Here is an 18,112-nt window from a genome sequence, read left to right on the forward strand (position 1 = left end):
ACGCACTTTTACGCTCCCGCAAGCTCCGGTTTTGTGGCAAATTTTTATGAGATATATTTGTCCATATTGTACGGGAATTGTATAACACTGCGTTAATGCGGCGCTTTTTCGAGCGCCTGGAGCGACTCGAGACTTTAATTATTTCAAAGTCTTTGTCGAGTTCGGTAGATGCGAACCGCTGGCTTTTAGTTCATTACATCAGTATTCTTCGCCTTCTGTACCGTTATTGGTATCATATTTTAAATTTCGGTGGCTGTGTCAAAAACGCATGCTGACTTCTGATGTAATCACCGGCTCTGTTCTCTTACTTTTTTACTTACTTAAATTCTTTACTACTAGGTACTATACAAATTAGTGCACAGTAGGTTCAGAGAAAAGAATTATAACTGTTATTGTGATTTTATGAAAAGATGGAAACTGGGGCATAACATTTATAGTGGTGGCAGGCCTGGTGACCAACGTTTAATGTAGCACCACTCTAGGTTAACGTATTGTGTGCTCTCCAGTTGTCCTTTAAATACAAACGGCAATGATAGCCTTTTCTAGCGGAGCATTCGTCTAGGCGATGCATATATGTACATATGTATGCATCGTTCATTTGTTTGGTATTAAAAGAGCTACCCGTTGATGGATATTGAATTGCCGACTCACTTGCTGACAATGACTTGGGTGATTTTTAAAGCTAGAACTTCAGTTAGAAAACAGTTAGCCATTTGTATGCTGTACATACATTCTTTTCAAACAGATGAATTGTAGTGACTCCTTCTGAGGATCTTTAAGCTGTTGGCTCTTACATGAGAGTTCTGTATGTTCGCATTAAACTCCTGGTTTTCCTTCTAAACTTGATCGTCTACAGACCGCATAATGGTCGTCGTTGTAGTAACAATAATAATGATAATAGTTTATGCTAGAAGACATACAGTGATGGTACCATGTTCTCGTAAATTGAAGATGAAGATGCGTGGCATAAATAAAAATCCAATCTATTTACAGCCATTGCTTTGCCAAATCGCCGCAAGTTAACAACAATCCGGGCGTTGGACTTTACATCATATGTATTGTTTGTATTTATGTATGTTTATTTGTACATGGCAGCAGAAATATCTTACGAAAATCTTCGACATCTTAGATAAAATGAAAAAAATATATTGGCAAAGTTTACAACCAGGTCAACATATATTGCAAATACTGTAAAGAAATAACATAAAAGTTAATTAGGTTAACTAAATATTTCATATTTAATTAAAATACCACCACAAAGGTTATGATGATTCTTATTTGCTAGCATTTTGGTTCACCCTAAGATGTAAAGTAGTTGCATATTTTAATAAGATTTTTTGTCGATATAAAATCTGTACAATGAAATTCAACACGCGTAAGAAACCTTCGAAAAAGATCGAAGTAAATACAATCAAAACTTTCGTTTCTCTTTCAATACACTGGTCAGTTTTGCAGCATCCGTACAGCTATATAGGCGCGCGTTTGTTATTTTTGATTCCTTTACCTTTTTTTGAGAAAAGTAATATTTAAGGTGGCCTATCGCAATCTTCTCAAATACACGTAATAGGCTCATAGGCCACAAGCTTGTAATTTTCAACATCCAGTCCGAAGTTTGTGCTAAACGGTGGTGCAATAGCCAAGGAAATATTGAACTGTAATCCCGTCTTTATAACTACTAATTAATATGAGTCGAAGAAGCTCGTAGAAGCAGCGTTGGCACAAACTTGTCAGAAACAAAAAAATTCCTAACCATACTATTTACACGAAAGAAATTCGAAAGATATATACCATATACCATGATAAACGTAATGATATAAACAGACTACAAGCATTTAAGATCAAAAACTTTTGATAACACTTATTTATCCAATTGAATTCAGACTACAAAATACAAAGTGTGAATCACAACGCAACATCACCACGGTAATGGCAAACATAAATAGATTATAATAATGCTTACAAAGAATAAATGCTTACAAAATTTATATATATATATACATAATTTTTCAACACTAGTATCGTATGATACAATTTCGCTGATGTGGCCTTGTCGGATAGAGCTCCAAAAGTTTCAAGAAGTTCAGCTTTTTAAATGTTTAGGTAATTTTTGTCATTCCTCATTTAGTATAACTCTATGGCAAATGCAATTTAGAGAAAGAAGTTTGTGCAGTACATAGAACTATTAAAGTATAAAAGCAACCGCTGAACTTTAAGTTTGTCAGAAAATGAATATTAGTGCCAGCATACTGCTGCTGCGTTAAGTCAGTGGTAAGCTACGACAAACGTTAATCTTATATTTTTAATTGGTACTAGGACTTTTTGTTCTCTTTTGGAACATATTTGTACTCTTTGGAATCTAAAAAATCATCATTCGGCCTTTTAATTGGCGAGTTATAGTCACCCAAACAAAATTAGAAAATTTAATTGGTTTATGAATACGAGTTGTATTTTGCAGGTATAGCGGCAAAGGCAATTTGTCTCATCGACCTTGTATTCAATTAACTACTAAAAGCATCGTGAGCCGTCAGTTTCTAACACCGCAAAAGGAAATTTCAAATTTGAAAATGAGTTTCGCAGAAGATTCTCTGCGAATTGTTGAGAACCGAGATGGAAGGAAACTTATCTTAGAAAGTTTTATATCTTATAGTTCATGCAAAACGATTTAATAATACTATTTTTATATATTTCTTGTCATTCTAATATTTTTGAAAATAACTTTAAGGCACCATAATACGGCGAAATCTTGCTTTCGTGGCTTGCAATCATCGAGTGATATGTAAACCAGCTTGCGCACATTTAGAACTAAAGTTATCAAGTACATGTTTAGAGGGAAAATTTAGACCATATAGATTGGTGATATCTCTACTCCACTTCCATTCACTACTACCGATTCAAAAAAAATACCACATGATGGTTACAAGTATCGTTGTATTAAAACTGCTAAATTACTTTTCATTTATATGATTTAGCCAATTTTTTAGCCAAAAATTTGAGTCAGCTGAAGTCATTTGTACTTCAGCTGCACTCAAGACCTACGTCCAAAAAAAATATATGTAAAATCGTTGAGGTTTCTCAATAGTGTGTAAAAAACTAAATGCTTGTATCGTAAGCTCAATGTGTGGTATTCGGAACTTATTTATTTCGGACGGTTAAAATGGTTTCTCAATTCCAATCGCTGAATGCACTCTTAATTAGGATGAAACGATGAAACCCAACCTCTCTTTTTAAATTTACATTATGTTCCTTTAATGGCTCACAGTTGAAAAATTTTGAATGTTACTTCACCGTTTATAAAAGCCTTGTTCTTTGAAATATGCCTATTATCGTGATGTATGGTGAAGGAAGCAACAATACGTTTACGTGCACGTATAAAGATAACAATATAAAAAGATATTTTACTCATTTTTTTAACATTACACATATGTATGTGTATCATCTCGGCAAAATAGTGTACCTACCATTTAACTAGGTTATTTAAAAGCTTAATAGTAATTAAAGTCTAAACGAATCATAAGCCATCAACCTCCTGTTGCTTCCCTATAAAACATTCTTTCATTCACAAAGTAAGATGCACAGTGTATAATTGCCCAGTTGGTCGATCACAGATATTGCAAAGTGATATTCTTCCAGCTACTTTAGTGTAGCGCAATCGCCTCTCATTTCAGTATCGATCGTGCTAATGTAAATTGAATTGTTATGTGTACTTAACAGTCTTTCGATTTTTTATCGCAATACTTTATCTACTTACAATAGTACCGACATTCGTCATAAAAGAAAGAGCTCAGAGTCAACTATAGAAAAACTACCCAATACGTTCTTGTGCAGAATTGACACCGGAATAATTTAATTTTTGAAAATAATTGCTCTAAGAAAGTCTTGATTTTCAAAGCATCCAATCACATAAAATTCTTATTAACTCCTTTTGAGCAAGCCTCAACTCTAAAAAATAAACCATTGATTAATTTCTGCAGATATAAGGCAACAAACTTCTATCTGCATACATGGATTTTTTGGAATGCGGTAAATCTCTTAGTGCTAATGCCCTTCTGAGGGGCAATAGCTTCTGTTCCTTACCTATCCAAGTGCCACAGCAGTCGTTTGCTTAACCTTTCAGTATAATTTCTTGGATTTGCACTTGAATCTAGCTTTAGATAATACGCAGGCTTAATTGTGAGGCTATGACGAGGTCGATTAAGGCAAAAATAAGGTACGTTGAAAACAGAAAAAATCTAAGCTAACAGACATACGATACATATTAATGAGAACTAAATATAGTTTATAATAACGGGAAAAATAAAGGAAAACTCACCAGAAATCATCAATATGCCGCGTGGCTATGTTGCTGGTGTGATCGAAAGTGTCAATGCATCATTACGGGAACACCAAGAGATCGCAAGATTTCAGTCAGCTAAGACTCCTAAGGTTTACAGCAAATCAAGTATTAATAGTCCAGAAATACTATTTAACTGCTGGAAATGGGTAAAACTACTGTATTTGCACATTTACAGCACTTACCCCAACTATTAGCTCGTCCGGAGCTGTCCTACGGGCTAAAATTTAAAGCACTTTTTAACAACGCACCAATAACAAACGCAATTGGTAAATATTTAAATCAAGGCTTAACTGTCTACGATTTTATGCTGATTCAGTGCCATCAGAGATGAATGAGTTTAAAAGCGAAAGTATCGTTTAGAGATGAAAATGAATGCTCAAAAATTAGATCGCTGCTAAAATTCGTCGGAGACTGATGGAAACAAGAAGACCTTCTGTTTTACTGTTCGCTACTGGTGCAACGGAAAGTCAAGGTTGAAAGCCATAGTGAAAGCGCCTACACTTTGCAACCTCAAAGACAAGAGCGAGTTGCTGTGATCATGAAAGCAAGACAAAACATGAACATGTGCCCCCTGTTGGCTCAATATGGAATTGCTCAAAGCGAGTGTTATCACATCAAAGGGGAAACATTGAAAATGAGGAAAGAAAGCAAAAAATTAGTCTCACGAGCTGAGCCCAGGATCAATAAGAACACATGTTCTAGAAATAACAAGCGGAAGAACTGCGTCGAACAGGGAGAGTTTTCGGTAGCGACGCTGAACAGATTCGCACAGAAGCTGATGGTCCTACCAATGGATATCAAAGATAGCTTTGATGTTACGGGATACTGGTCGAAAAAGAAATAATGCTGCCAAATATCCCGAACTTGCAGAGAACCTTGTAAATGTGTAGCGCGACTGATAAACGTTATTCAGGTTTCTCAATCCACCAAATACGTCCTAACAGAACACGTTTTCTTGAGCTTAGTAGACTTCCTACACTAAACGACAGCAAGAGTTGGGGCCAGTGTTTATTTTGTAGGACTACAATTGGAGACTTCCGGATTGGTAACTTTTACTGAGAGCTGGTCCACACTTTTCTGATTTGGAAACGTTATATTTATTTAGGCTAAACCACAGCTACTGTCGCCTAATTTCCAATGCGCAAGTTCAGCATTTATATCGAGTAAATATATGTTGACATATTTCGCGTACATTCTTTCAACATATCATTTTCAATTTAAAACACGAAATTATAACATGAACTACATTTTATATAACATACAAGTAAGTAACGAATATACACTAATTCGCAACGAATGCGCAAATGTGTTCAAGTTCCAATAGTGCGGAAACAAACGGCGTATCGTAAAAAAAAAAGATACATTACTACTTAGCGTTTTCTCGATTCGAAATTATTCGATTATTGTTTTTCTCTCGCACTCTATATCTCTTTGCCTAGTAGGTGGCTCCATATCTCAGCTTTGGCCAAAATTATTACAAAGAATTTATAATTAGGGGAAAAAGAGTATTATTATGGTTAATGGCTGCTTATGTTGTCTGGATGCCGTTTCATAAATATGTATGAGAAAATTCAGATAGATTCAGCAACACCCATCCCAGTTTGAGTGAGTGCATGTCCTTCACGCTATACCTAAGAGATAGTTTCGCTGACTGTACCGCTGCGTATCTGATTCAAATAGAAAGCAAACGAACTAAGATAGACAAAAAAACTCACTAGCAATTTTTTATTTTTTTAATACGCGATTATTAAACATACTAATTTATATGTGTATACTTCAGTTTTTCTTCGCATGAAAAGCCGACGCCGTTTTGTATTTCATTTTTTTCAAATGTCCTCATCTATTAGTAGTCTCATAATAACAACATGACAAAACTATTTCGTTTGCAATCCACCATAGCACTTGTTCCAGTGCCGAGTGGCCACGTTTCTACTGACAGTAGCTACCTGTCCGTGCTAATTCCAAGAACGTTCACAGCAAACTTATCTTACGACTTACTCGTTCACAGCGCCACTATCTGAATGAATAAATCTATTACCTAGCAACAGAGACGAGAGTACTACGATTCAAGTAAAAATGCACTCAACAAACGAAAAACGTTTGCCCGACATTTGGCTGATTTTCGTAATGGAAACTTTGCACAACCATCCCCTATGGCCGTTGTCGCATCGATACCTTTACTTATTGTGCTATTTGTCCAGAGTTCGTGTCGCAGTGAGCTCGAAGACGATAGAGATGGTTGAGCTGAATGGAAGAAAATCGACAAGAAAAGCAAATGTAAACTGATAATTATGACTATGATAAACCTGGAAGGGCTACAAAACTTAGTGACATTTTGACTGCAAACTGACCCATTTCTTTTTCAAACGAGTAATGGATTATAGCCGACCATTACGCAGAAACTAATAACTGGCACTTAAGTATCAGTTTTTATGCAATCATAAATTCAAAGTTAATTAGGTTTTCGTTTACCCGTCAAAATTACTCACCAGTCAATTTATTCGGCGTTAGTTATTGTCATTTGTAAAAATAATGTTCCACAAATGTGGCTTCCACCATCCAAATTTTATGTGTGTCAGATCCATAGACCATTGGACTTATCGCTATAAAGATTTTTGTGGAATGCATATTAGCAGAATCCACAATGTCATATTTCCAGTGGAGTCTTTAGCATCAATCGCATCACTGTGTTGGATATTCCTCTATTTTTACTATAGCAAGAAGAAAAAAATTAAATTTTACATTAAATTATACTGAAGAGAAATGTTTTGATTAATATTCTCAATAATATAATCGATAATTGCGGCATCAACTGTGGCCGTTTCATAACAAAATTCTGCCTTTTTTTTTTTTTTTTTAGGCTTTGTGCTGTTTGTAGACATAAGTCCCTATACTTTATCACCAGAACGGTGCTCACCAGAACGGCTGCTGGGTGAAAATAGGCACCTGGCAGTGGCAAATGTGTATTAGTAAACGGTTCTTCTAAGACAAGGAAAAGTCCGACCCGAACATTGGCACTGCAAGTGCCGATCCTGGTGGAATCTCAATATGTGCGCCCGAAGTGAGAAAAATAGGTCTACAATAAGTACTTCCAGAAGAAGCTACTGCTTCGGCCTTTTGCCTAGGTGTCTATTTATTAATATAGTAGGCCTCGAACTCTAAACCGTCGATATGTTTTACATTTTCTTAATAAATGAAAGAAACGATACACCATTATTTTCACATTGTATATTGAGTAGCTTCTTTTCCTACTGGAAGTAGCGTAAGGTCTCCGAGAGTTTCCCCTACTTCTCTGTGTACAACTTTCTTCGATAAGGGGATGTCCCAGTCGCTCAGGAAACTTCGATTCCCTTGCTTTCTTGTAGATATAAGGATTTTGTTGTTGCAAAGTTCCTGCGGGAGCAGTGGATACTGGTTGTTTTCCTAACCAAATCTGGCAGGAAATAGTGGACACCCAGGCAAAAAGCAAAGAACACAACGGAAGCAGTACTGATAACATTATTGTATTGACAGCCGTATTTGTGCAATAAATGAATGTCATTTAGATAATTATTACAGGTTCAATCGCACAAGGCTCACGCGTATAAACTTAAAAAGGCTTTGAGTTTTTTCTTGCAAGTACCTGTTGAAAGTTTCATAATTGCATTTTCTAGGTGATTTTTAGCTTAATTTGTAGAGCCAATATTAGAGAATTTTTCTATGTCAAAGCTAAGCGTATCTTCCACTTGTCTACTGCATTTAAAATCTAAAAAATTAAACGGCTTATGTTTTGCTTGTTAATTGTAGTCCACATTTAGGTTCTATGAATTTCAATTAACCCTGCATATATCGACAACAGCAGTATTTAGAAAGGAGCACACGGGGAAACCTGCGCTACGTCGACTGCAGGGGACGTTCATTCCTCTTGACTTATTTTCGCTAATTTTTTTTTATTTATTAGAAAAGGCTGTGTTCTATTTCTCAGCGAGCCTAAGGTATTGTTGAAGAAAGGAATATTCATCCAGCTGGCATCAAAGTTAATAATACTTCTTAGACAATGAACAGTTTCGCTCTTATAGTGAAGAATACATATATACGCTGATGTATTACTAGTAAACGGAAGGGTTCTAATACAGTTATAAGTGCAAGAGAAATTATTCACGAATACTGAAATGAGCATTAAGCATAGAAGGCTTCTTTTTGGAGAGGCCCTACAAAGCCTCTCCGTATCTGTTTAACTTTCATCTAACATATCTATATAAAGAAATGCGACAGTTGAAAAAAGCGGCAAGGAATTAGCGAAGGCATATTATAATAACAACTAAAAAAATAGTGTCTGATGTGATGTCTGCGAGAAGGTTCAACGTATCTATAACTCATTGTCCAGAAAAGTACCATGAAACTCGATTCAAGTCTCTTCAAAGCGCAAGGGTTTGAAAAGTGGTAAACGTAATTAGACTCGGAACTTGTAATTTCTCGCCCTAATACATTTATGAGGATTTCGTATTCTCGTCCAGTATCCATCTCGAAGTACAGCTGCTTTTACACACGGCAGCCGCCTCTACGTACAATATTTAAGAGAAAGATGATCGCCAATTTCCTTCTCATTGTATACAATGAGGCTACGCCGCAGATTGTCGACGACATACGCGCTAAAGAGACTTATGGAGTTGCCGAATGGCTCCTGCATTGGCGGTGTGGTCTCATGAATATAATACATCAACATTTAGCCTTCCCAAGCTACTGCAGTGACTCATTCCTAAATAATCCCAATAAGCAATCAAAGTTTTGGGGATTCCGAGAACTACCAAAGTAGTTTTCATGGCTTGATACAAATACTTTCTTAAATACCACCAAGCTCACATCACGTAATTTCAATGTTTTTAAATATTTGCTTTTTAATGCTTAACTATTCCCCCATCTTTCCGGGAAATGTAACAGTTTACGTAGTTACAGCCTTCTTCAAAGACTCTATATTATCATGGTTACAGAGACTTTGTTACATAGAATAGTATTCCTGATACATATAGTGCTGAATAACTGTTATTGGATCTTTCGACGGAATCGCGACTCAAAAGGGACTAGAGTTTTAATATTTGTTAAACGGACATTGACACGTATCTCAGTTGGGATCACACTTAACACAGGAGTTATGGCTGTTGACGTTTTCACTGATGTTATTATACGCTTTCTTTGCTGCTATGCATACATTGCTGGTGTCTGTTGACGACTGACAGAATGAGAGAGTTGTTTCGAATTATTGAACCAGCAATGCAATATAGAGAAACCCATATTTATATGTAGAGGCTTTAAGTCCTACACAAATCTTCGATCTCGGCACAGTGTCAATTTCGATTCTTATATATGACAATCTTTCTCTGATTAACTCAGGTATCCGCTCGGACCACAATGTTTCATTCAACGTAATCACTGACTTTGGGGAGCTTGCTGATGCAGGACAAAGCTTAATTTTCCATCGAGGAGTCGAGGGTTACCAATCTGCCCTATGTTAACTAGATTAGGTTATTTCAACTCTTGTTAAAATGTAAGAGCATGTTCCATCACTTTACTGACTATTTGCAGCGTTTAGGTTTAATTTTTGTGCCTGTTCAAACAAGCCAGATTCGGAATACACAGATTAGGTTCGTAGGGTTAATTTCAACCTGCCATCTAATATAGGGTCTAAATTATATAAAGCCTCCTATCGACTCGATATCAAGGGATCGTTGCTGCAGTTTAAGAGTCTTATGCGAATCGAAGAGTAAAAGCAAGGAAAGTAATGGCATAAAGTTAAGTGACAATTTGTTTATGTTATTGAAGTGATACTACTGTCCAGATTTTTTTTTAGTAATTTGGATGAAACTGCGGCGCTTAAAGAGTCCTTTGGATCTATTTTCGTCTTCCATAAAGCTTCAAGAGAGAAGAATACTTTCATTGTGATTAACCTTAATTGTCCATCTTTAATAACTTTAACTGAACTTATCATTTCAATGTTTTACCTATTTCCTGTAAAAACTTGGCATATTCTTTTATCGAAAGCTTTGTATCGTAATGATTTTATGAGGATGGATGTATTCCTGATCGCATAGTGACTTTGGTCTACAGGAAGGGCGTATACCTCAGCGTTTAAGTAGTGCACAATAGTTTAAACATTACTTAGTTCAAGAAAAAATAATAGATCACACTTCTGTGTTTCGAGCTCGTTAAGCATTCCAACAGGCGGCTGGCTCCCCGCACGAGATGAATCGTGTCTATAGACCAACAATGTGTCTCAAAGATCATAGGAAAAACATCTTACCCATTAAGCTATCGCAGGAGTCAGTAAAGTATACTGTTAACAACAAGTCAATAAACCTATAGTTTGTCAACATATCGACAGCTTTTAGAATCTGACCTACACAGACTTGTGAAGATATAAGCGACTTGATACAGTGACCTAAAGTCGAAAGTAATTTTTTAGAATCAACGTAAAGCTTTTGACCGAGCTAATTACGATTTATGATTTGTAAGTTGAACTGGTAGTTGATCAGTGCTCCATAAGGAGAATAAGTTACTTGACGAATCAAAGCTTAGTTAGATGTAATGACATTTTTAGTCCTTAAAGAGCATGCCTTGTAGCCTAAAGACTCTGCTCTTTTTTCTTTTCTTTTTACCAACCTGTAATACAATCTATTAATCTACTGACTCTATTTAGTAGGTCTGTTGTTGTCTATCCGAGTATGGTGGGAATTTTCCATTTGTGTGTATTTCGGGGGATTTGTCCCTGTTACTCCTTCGCGTTCACGCGAAGATGTCGAAAATTAGGCTCTTTACAAACATTTTCCCATGCTTTTTTTGTCGGTCTGATAGACCACGTGTATGATTAAAGATAGCGGTTGTTTGATATAATGCCGTAAGCCATCTACTACAAGGCGAAAAGGGCTATGTAGAAATATACCTGTCATTGCCCCAGTCCCTCTGTATAGTGCTGGTAGAAGTAAAATAACATTGTGTAGATTTGCCCGCGTGGCGATTGGCATCCGTCTACCATTGCAAGACCCGCGACGCCAGAAACTGAAGAAGATTGATGTCGCGGAAAGAACATTAGCATATCATCAGTCTTTGCACTCTACGTCTAGATTGAATCACTAAGCCACGATTCTGCTTGTTTAGTGCTAAAGGCACTAGCCACTCAAACTAAAAGCACCAACAGTTCAAATTTTACCCATTCAAGCAGCTCAGGTCAAACGCGATCGCCGTCCACGAAACGGGAAATAGTGCGCAGTAGTAGCAATATAAATAAACTCCGCATTGTAAAAGTCCAATTAGGCTAGCTTTTTGATGGAATTCTCCGCAGAATATATTTTCGTGACTTAATATACTTCTTAGATGTAAATTTATGTAAATATAGGTCGGTGCATTGTACACAATCGTTTAAAACCATAATACCGACGACGACCATCATCCTTATAGGGGCTGTGTCACCACTTGGAAATTGATACAAAGGTCCTGTACACATGTATATGGGTGTACTATTCAAAATTTTGGCGACCCAGATAAATCATCTAACGTTGGCCAGCCAAGCCAACTCATCTTTCTTAATATATTCATTCATATTGATGTGTCTTTTCGCCGATTATGGGGTCCGTTTTTCCCTGTGGTATTTCTGAGTGGAATTTTTGCGAAGCAAGAATTTGATGCATGTTATTAAGAAAAATTGTTATCCTTATAGTAGCCGTTTGTGCATCGAGGTCTATGTAGGAGCAAGTACAACTACACTGTTGTGGTCGGACAAACGTTATACGCAGGTTAACAAATTGAACAAAACCGTGCTTCTAGAGATGGTCAGTCAAAACAACTTTAGCTTAACACTTTTATCCTTAATGTAAAGGGTGGTGTTTCAACTGGGGTTTACCACAAGCGATGCAGCTTCACGGGCCCTTAAACAATAATCGCAATTACTCCTTTTTTTGACGGGCGGTAGATAATGTGTTCTTGTGATTTGATGAACACACTTTATAATCTAACCACTCGATGAAGAATCTAGGAGCTAAAATTATGTTATGTTTAATTTCCATTTAACTACATAATTGGATCAGCATTACTTACTGTTAGTCTTAGTTGCAGAAACCTTGTAAAGTCTCGTTCTTCCTGAATATCTACAGCGCGCTGAACCTTGGCGATTTTAAATGACAAAACACGTTAACGCTATTGAACGAGTGTGGGGTATTTGTTCGTAGAGTCGCCTTTAGGTGCAGCTTAAAAAATTAGATTCTTTTCAGCTCATATCTGAATAGTACGCTAAAATTGAGCGAAAAACGTCTAATAATATATTACACCTTGCGAACATCCACAGTAAAGAAACGTCAACGGTGTTGAAAGCGGCCCGAACTGACAGGCTAAATAATACATTTTCATGGAGGATTATCCGTGAATCTCTTTACAGAGTGAAATTATATAATACGTTGATAGTAACTACTACAGATGTTACCATTATATAAAATGGGAGACTGAAACATACTAGTGTGCCCCTTTGATGTAATAAGGGTGATTTAAAAGTTATTTTATTTTTAAAAAATTATATTATTTATGATACTAATTTGACGCTATAAGTGGTAAAATGGCAAAAACTGCGAATCATAATCAAGATTCTTGTGATCTTAAACCCAAAGTCCACATAAGGTTTTCCCCTGAAACTTAAATCCCAGCATTATAATTCCAACCCATGTAACCCAGTATCCCCCAATTAAGCACATGCAATAAGTGGCTCGAAACTCTGGACTAAGAGATGCGAACTTTGAATGGCAAATTTGCCTGAAATGATCTATCAGACATATAATTGACGAAGTATCGATAGTACTCATTAGTGGCACCTTTATGTGCAAGGATATATATAGAATGATTATGATCAAGGTGATCAAAAACAACACCAAGAATGAAATTCATGACTTGATTGCCACCAATTTTAAGATTTTATATTCAATGGGGGTTACTTTTATGAAGTTATTTTAAAAAAATCAAAATGTTGAAGACAGAAAATACAGGCTATTAGGGCAACTAGCCTTATCTCAGTTGAAGGTTTTTAGCTATTGCCTATATATATATATATATATATATATAAGAATTACTCGGACAGAATAGAACTTGAAGAAGAAGATGTCAGCTGAGTTAATTAAAACTAAATTAAATCGGGAAAAATAAAAAAAAAGAGCGATGCTAGCTTATATTAGCTTTGGAATGGATAAGGAAGGTCCCTTATAGTCACGCCTTACAAACACAGGGGATAATGGCTATGTTGAAAGGATTAAAGCCAAGGTGAAAGATGCAGGGGCTGGTACCTTTCAGCCGTCAACGATGAGAAATATCTGCCTTATGACAGCATCCTCGCAAAGCGCTTTTGTTTCAACAAGCACGTTCATTGCTACCAAGAGGAGGATGTAATGGGTTCTGTTACTTACGTTTTACATAGAACTGGTATTTTTGATGCCGCACTTAAAAAGAGTGTATGGTGGAAGGTTGTTTATGTTTTCCTGTAATGAGCATTTACGCTGTCTATATAAATCGATATTATTTCTATACCGTTAAAAACTATTTGTTACACCACGAACAATCGCATACATTTTTGCGTCTTTAGTGAAAATATCACCATGATGATATGTGCCTGATTTACTTATTTTCCAAGAGTTTATCGTGAATGAATTATGAATTAATAAATGAAACACAGGCTAGGTTGTCTATATTTTTATAAAAGTGAAAACAGGCAGAGCACACATGTAGCTTCAACAATGGCTAAACTTCAAGCCTCAATTTAGTTGCAAATAATGACTTTAGGTATTACGGCAGCAACGTTGGAAGGCGCCTTATCAAGTAGCTCTTTATCAGAATCTACAAAACTTTTCTTCGGTATATAAATAAAGGATGCATAAATAAAGTTGCCTGGATAATTAGATCATTGTGTCCATACAAATTATATGTGATAAAGGTTATATGGCCAGATACCTTGTTCTATACCCAAATAAAAAGATGTACCTACTATGCAGTTGCATACCACTTGCTATTAAAAGCTTAAACCATTTTAAAATGTGCGGTTTTCTGTGCCAATTTGAATGGGTTTCTTGCATTTCTGACATCCAGTGTTAGCCTGTACTTGCCATAGAAATGACATAAAAAATTCAAAAGTAAAGATAACTACATGTGGAGTAGAAGTTAATAATCATAATTGCCTAGTAAAGAAGTTGCTTTTTTTCACATAACAAAAATCATTGTTTTGTTGTCTTGCAAAATTTTATCTCTCAAGCAATTTATTTATTCTTTATCGGAAGGTATTTTATACTTTTGGTGACTAAAAATTCGTTCGTTTAGGTTTAAAGACTTTCGTCACCCTGAAATCTAATAACTAAATTTCTTGAGTGATCAAATATGGTGGTGACATGCATACGTGAGGTATGAAATCTCGACATTGTCGTTAAGCCTTGCCTATTGGATGTTTTCTGCTGAATAGCCTCATTGAATCAATGCAACTGGGCAGTAAACAAATCCTTGTTGACCGTTTTGTCCTTCTTGCATATTTTATAGCCGTTTGGACCCTTCCAGTTTCGTCAAGCAGAAATCATGGCTTTCTGGGATAAAGATTTGACTTAACTTTAGGTTTAGGCACATTTTAACAAACCCAAAGCTTTTTTCTTCTCTCCTTCGTACCGGATACGTTGCTTGGCGGCGGGCAATGTTCGAAGGCAACGAAAAGCAGTCTCCCGCTCAAGTTTTATAGAGCATATAAGCTCCTAATTTTAAGAAACTTCATAGGTTGAAGATGCATATCGTCAGTCATATGTCTACACATCATCTTTTTATCGAACTCACGAGATAGTCGCCAATCATTTTCGAACGGCCCTTTTAGTTATGGCGCTCTTGTTGTACATGGTGCATATATTCCCTGTTGCTCTGGCACTTTTAGCAAAAAACGAACAGGGGCAGGTGTCGAACATAAGAGAGGATGATTTGACGGGGAGCATTTAAGAAAGAAACCCTTACTTGTGTAACAACTTAATAGAACGATACTGTCGTGCAAGGCATAAGAGAATGTTAGCATAGCGGCTCGCCTGGACCAATAGTAGGTGTTACTACGGGATGAACATTGGTGGCGATGTTAAGCCGCATCCCTTATCTGCTAGTAAAATGATCTTCTCTGAGAAAGTCTCTAGAAATCCATGAGGGCTTATGGAGCGTTGCAGCGGGTTATTTTAAACTGCTTGTTGATGCCCGCAAGTTAAGCGAATTGTCGTCAGGCAGGCCGTCAACTGCTAAGCATCGGTTCGCGAGTGAGAGTTTCCCATTATTTTATTATTGTAACTAAATGGTCCTTCGGAGGGTAAACGCTGATATCATAAGCATGAAGGTCTATTAGTAATATGTGCCCGATTTTTTAATCGAGATTTAGAAAGATCAGGATAGGCTTATATATGATCGATGAGAGTTTCGATAGCATTTATCATATAACGCTTTGGTTCACAACACCATGCTGAGCCTTGCGGGGTTGATAACCCAGCGAGTCCGTCGTTTTGAACTGCCTTCTCAAGTTCGATGAACCACGCCGGCTGTTTTTCTCTGTCCCACCAATAACGATACCTGGTGGCTAAGCTCATTAGAGCTTTTTACTGATGCTTATATAGATCACTATAACTAGAATAGTAAAGTGCGGTTGTGTATGCAATTACATGAGCTCCAGTGGTACTAATATTTTATATATATATATATATATATATATATAATATAACAACATTTTATTTACTTTAATTAATTATTAATAAAGATTGGACCAAGTATGTTTTATCAATAGAATTTTGATATAACAGCTACGAAATCTTTGACATAAATGACGTTCCTGTAGATACTGAACTGCCCGTCTGAGATGCTTTTGTATATAAACAGGACCTGAATTTTTGCCTTTGCGGAGCTGTTAAACCTTTTTACTTTCGTGAAATCGTTATTTTGCGAGTTTTCTTAGCAAATCCAAAGAGACTGTTATCTCTGGGCCACGAACTGCCCAAGCCGTGGATCGTACTAATTACTGCAGTACATATGCCCCAATAGAGCCAGCGCTGCCTCTCACGAATTGTCTCGAATCCGTCATCGCCTAAGGCTTGCGCGATAAGTCTCAAGCGCATCCTCATCAAAGCAAAAACAAAGAGTCAAATTTTAGTTAAAAAATCGTAAACACAAAAGTGCTTGTAGCAATTATAATTCTGAAACGTATTTCTGCGTCAAAAGAGTCAGGAATTTGAAGGAGCGAGCGCATGAAAAAAAATTAAGAAGTCGTGATTATCGATTGGATATCGCTGTTTTTTTCATTAAGATCCCGAAAAGATAGCTAACATTTTGACTCGACTTACCACGACAAGACTTGCACTGTTCGTGTGGAACGCTGAGAATCAGGCAGTTCATCGAATTAAAGTTATTCAGGTTAATGGCAAGACTTTTATTTAGTTTTAGGGCTTCCTGGTTTTAGGAAGCCTTCCGTCTTGATCACAGATACTTCACATCTGCGGTATGGCACAACCGCACCTACAGTAATGAACGCGCCATTCCTATCCTCTGATAAAGACGAAGAGGAACTACTCAGTTTTACCCAATTTCGAAATACAACTGTTGGACCTACTGAAAGCTTTCCGAAGCGGCGAATTGTAGAAAAAAGATCTAACAATAATAGCCTGCATTCGGGAGCTCATGATGGTAGCTAAAAGACGTAACCCGCCGTTTTATTGATACAGCGGGAGCTTCATGTGGCGCTATCTCGAAACTCCGAACGTTATCTTGGACAAATATATGATAACATTGACATTACAAAAAACTAACCGAAGTTGTAATTTTTGCAGGCAAGGGACTTAGTGTAATTTTACTTTCCTTTGTACGATATTATCTCGTTCGAAGCAATTAACGAGTTGATTTTGAATAAAACAATCAGCAGACGCCCTTTGCTAAATATTTACATAAGGTTCTTGGCTACATACGGGTATACGGTACATGAATTTATGTCACACTTGTACAGTAGATAAGAGGTACGGGTGCTGCCTATTGTAAACAGCAATTACTATTGCAATAGCGTGTTAAAAAGAGAAAAGGCAACCGATAGAGCGAGTTGACAAAATTCAGTTGAAGTCGGTTGAAGATGAAATTGTGAGATGATGGGCCTGTCCTATTTGAATATCCACACTGGCGTGGTACTTCCGATAGTTGTTGTCGCACTATTTAATCTACTAATAGCATTCGACTTTATTGGAGCCCTTTGTCCGCAACTATGGAAATGTGTATTGCGGATTTTATCATCAGGTATCGAATTGTATGGTGTGCTTCGTTCGATCCGATACCGGTCAATCTGTCTTTCTAATTTTTATATGTGCGACGTATGCTTCCGGCTCCGGATGTTTGAACGTTTTTGAGAAGAAGGCGCGTGTAGGCCAGAATATGTAGCAATCGATTGCGCGTGGCCTTGATGCTTGACGGTTTCACCTGATCTCGAGTTGTAAGGTCTCAGACGCTAAATGTTCTCATATGATGGAAACTTCGTTGAACTTGGACTTGAGAAACCTTTTTATTCACGTCGTGCAACAATTATTTTTCGAGATCCGTGTTTCATATGGTATCTGGTCTAATTAGGGCTAAACATTTATTGAGTGTCATTACATAATAATAACTTAAGACGCAAAGATAGCATTTGGTGTTGAAAGCAAATTATTAGTGACTAAATTTTTGTATGTCATAAATGAGAACGCTGGTGCAATCCACCAAAGATAGATTAAAACGTTAGGGAAGGGGACTTGCCGT

The sequence above is a fragment of the Varroa jacobsoni genome, unplaced genomic scaffold (assembly GCF_002532875.2).
Source record: "Varroa jacobsoni isolate VJ856 unplaced genomic scaffold, vjacob_1.0 scaffold_117, whole genome shotgun sequence".
NCBI lineage: Eukaryota > Metazoa > Arthropoda > Arachnida > Mesostigmata > Varroidae > Varroa > Varroa jacobsoni.